This window comes from Lactuca sativa, chromosome 6, assembly GCF_002870075.4.
Source record: "Lactuca sativa cultivar Salinas chromosome 6, Lsat_Salinas_v11, whole genome shotgun sequence".
Classification (NCBI taxonomy): Eukaryota; Viridiplantae; Streptophyta; class Magnoliopsida; order Asterales; family Asteraceae; genus Lactuca; species Lactuca sativa.
The window spans coordinates 46,016,093-46,020,050 of NC_056628.2; the positions used below are offsets into that span (position 1 = coordinate 46,016,093).

At 33.3% G+C, this 3,958-nt stretch overlaps 1 long non-coding RNA gene across 1 annotated transcript; it reads right to left on the reverse strand.

The window, feature by feature from the left end:
* Window positions 1–2,683: 2,683 nt before the first annotated feature.
* On the reverse strand, window positions 2,684–3,719 carry LOC128126599 (uncharacterized). Its single transcript, XR_008224577.1, has 3 exons — window positions 3,539–3,719; window positions 3,273–3,340; window positions 2,684–3,093 (listed from the first exon to the last, which is right to left on the reverse strand). It is a non-coding gene; the product is annotated as an uncharacterized LOC128126599 (long non-coding RNA).
* Between the last annotated feature and the right edge of the window lie 239 nt (window positions 3,720–3,958).

The window sequence follows — 3,958 nt, forward strand, 5'->3', positions numbered from 1 at the left end:
ATCTCAAGAAATCAGACATGTTTCGTCAGCACCACTGAACAAGTTGCTGAACTTTTTACTAAACCACTTGGTGATAAGCGTTTTTGTTATCCTCTGAGCAACTTGGGCATTCACGGTCTTCACGTTCCAACTTGAGGGGGGAGTAAAGGGAATCATATATTCTACATGCCATCTATCTGCTTTCCATACCAATCAATAACATAAACCATTCAAACATTTATCTGATTTTTATAATATATATATATATATATATATATATATATATATATATATATATATATATATATATATATATATATATATATATATGGGGATAGGGAATATACATTACAGCCCCACCTAAGCTTAGGTACTAAACCCCTAAAATATGTCGTTTTAACATGCTAAATATACCCGGTTTGGTTTCACTTGGTAAATATATCATTCACAGGAAACATTTCTTTCTTTCATTATCATTTTATCATCTCCGTTTTCTTTCCTCAGTTATCGTTTATTACATCATCCAAGTGAACATTACTAAACCCTAAACATAAACCTAAACCCTAAATTTAAACCCTAAACACTAAACCCTAAACCCTAAATCTAAACACGAAACCCTAAACCCTAAACCCTAACCCTAATCCCTAAACCCTAACCCTAAACCCTAAACCTTAACCCTAACCCTAAACTCTAAACCCTAAACATAAACCTAAACCCTAAACTCTAAACCCTAAACCTTATTGTGTCGATCATGAATTTACATCTTGAAGTATTAATCGTGAATCCATTAACTGTAATCTTTATATAGTAAAACAATGTATTTTCAAGAGGTTTAGTACCTAAGCTTAGGTGGGGCTATAATGTATATTCTCTTTTCCCTATATATATATATATATATATATATATATAACAATTAAAAATATGTTAGTTATTTTGTGACATTAAAAGTTTTCAAGAATTACTTTGAGTGGCAGTAGCAAATGTGTAATGTCGTGTCAACTTATTTATTTTTGTGTCGAGTCGTGTTAGGTTGGCGGGTTTAGACCTTGTACATATGTTGTGTCATGCTAGATTGAAACACCAAATAAGTTGAAAAAATAGGAGTTCGAAGGTGGAAACGAAAAAGTGAAAAACGAAAAGTAGTAGTAGTTTCAGAGGTTAAGAGGCAAAATTCACTGTAAGTTCAAAGGAGGGAAGTGGCCAACTGAGATTTTAGAGTATGATATATATTAACGAAAAAGTGAAAAATTAATAATAAATATTTACTTAGGAGGATAATTAGTGGCGTCCACATTACAATGAATCATCAAATTAAAACTTTACTTTATATTTGGTTTTGGTTTTCAACATGTCTGGTTTATCTAAAACATTAAAAGAAATTGTATATGAATAAACAAGTTATTTTCATGCCAATCTCGTGTTGATAGTTTGGACTTTAACCTTACTCGTTTAATTTTTGTATCGTGTCTTGTGAATTCATTTAATTAAATAAGTTGAAATCTTAGATCCAAATTCGCTCATTTGTATGTCAAGTTCGTGTCGAGTTTCGTATCGTGTCGAAATTTATCATCCTAATTTTGAGTGTCATAATAACCCTTTCCTGTTAGAGACGGGTCTAGTAAAAGAGTCGGCCAATCATTTTCGAAAAAGATAACATGATAGGACGATTGTATTTAGCATCTTGGTAGGTCTGATGCGTAAATATAGAGTGATTAGTTGCGTGGAAGGCACTTAACTATTTTGGTCAAAAGCCACAGCCTTTAAAGTTATTACAGGAAACAATGTTATATTGGTATGTCTCTATGTCCACAAAGGAGGTATCTTTTCCGTCACTAATACTTTATAAGTTTCAATATCACATCCGTTATTGGTGCTTTTTTAATAATTCATTAAGCTCATATCTTTTTAAGTGTTCATCATTAATGTTTGCTTCATAAGATGCATGATGCATCCTCTCTCATGATCAAGAAGGCGCGAGACAAGTATGTTGCTCTTTATAAATGAGTAAAATAGACAAACTGCTATTGTATTCGATTTGATACATAATTTAATAAAAATATAACTATATAACTGATAGTTAAATAATTTAAATGTCTTTAAAGATTAACTCAGACAAAAAGAACATGTAACGAACTCACTATTATTTATTTGTCACTAAAATATTTTATTATAAACTAGTAAAGAACACGCGGCTACGCCGCTTTTGGGGTAATATGGGAAAAATAAGCAAATTTTAAAAGATATGTGTTGAGATTGTAAATCACCACAAATAGGGGAGTAAGTTGGCAGCCCTTAAAATTTGTACAACCCAAAAAAAGGGGACACTGGTAGAGAAAATCCAAAAATGTTGTGACAATAATGTTAAAGTTGTCAAAGTTTGGAAAATATGGTGGCAAAATTTTAAAGGAGGTTTTTTGTGTTTTTTATGTCAAAATGTAAAAGTTTTGATTACAAGGACGAAAAGTGTCAAATTCATTAAAGATTTGTGACAAAAACACCAAAATGTAAAATTTTTCACTGCAAGGACTAAAAATATCAAAGTCACTAAAGATTTGTGGCAAAAAGCTAAAGACACCAAAACTTAATCAAAACAGAAAAATGTAAAAGTTTTGACTTTAGGGACTAAAAGTGTCAAATTCACTAAATTCTTGTGGCAAAAACCTAAAGGTAAAAAATTTACTATTGCATCGTCAATACAGAAACATAAGCATAAACAGAACTTACATTCATTATCACTAGTGATTTATATCCCCTTAATATCTCAGTGTAATGTGACTTCATATCAACACATGTGATATAAATAAACTGAGTGGGTCAGGTTGAGAAATACATAGGGTTTTCAACCCACAATAAATAAGTTTATTAACCCTATCAAACAAACCCGATTACATGTTCCCGTTATCCTCACTTTACATCCCTAAAACATCTAACACAAGGGACCTAGTCTAAGAGACTTTCATCGGGGTGACAACACATGCTTCGGGGGTTCCTCAGCAATTCATGTCAAATAAGGCAACCATGTGGGGGATGAAGTACTGTTGGTGAGCACACAGTTCAAATAAACACCTACAGGTTGCAAGCCCGCTAGCGTTCCACTGTACTGTCTAAAATAGTCTGTATTCACCCAACAAACCCGATATAAAATACATATACAGTTTAAATCATTTAAAACGTGTATAAAAATATTTCACCCAGCATAGACAGCAAGTATTCAGACAATATGCACACATAGCACGTAATTTATATTAAATACTTCATATCTATGTCTAAGATGAAAGGGACCATGCACTCACTTGAAAAGGTGGTGATGCCGAACTCAGACAACACTTCGCTTCTTAAAAATAATTTCCTTCGACGAAACCTAGTATTATTACCACTATAGTTTAGTATATTATTCGTCGAGACTAATTAATAGTCTAGCTATTATTATTATTATATAAGCGTTAAACAATACTTATATAACTCATAATAATAGCTCAAGTACTTATTATAAGTTCCTCATAATGTTACTATAATTAAATAAAAGCTATTAAAAATAGCGTAGGCGTAGCTCACTTACAGCGGGTTTTATAAAAAAAAAATCGGGCTTTGCTAGGAGCAGCGTTCCCGAGCCGAAAATCTCTTCTTCTCGGAGCCATCGAGCACTCCAGGGCTTCCACCTCGTGCTAGGGAGGTTCCCTAGGCTTTTCGGGGGGTTTTGGGGCTAGAGAGAGGTTCTAGAGAGAAAGAGAGTAAAAACAAGAAAGAATGGGAAAGGTGTGAATAAAATGAGGGTGAGAGAGGTTCTATTTATAGGGTGAAAAATGATTGAACTTGGTGCCACATGTCACCATCTAGTGGCAAGACTTGGGGAGAAAGCAATGGTCAAGATTGTGCCACATCATCCATTTTCGCACAGCACACTTCCGACTTCTAAAATCCATAACTTTCACATACGACCTCCGTTTTCGGCGTTCTTTATATCCACGCGTAGGTAGAA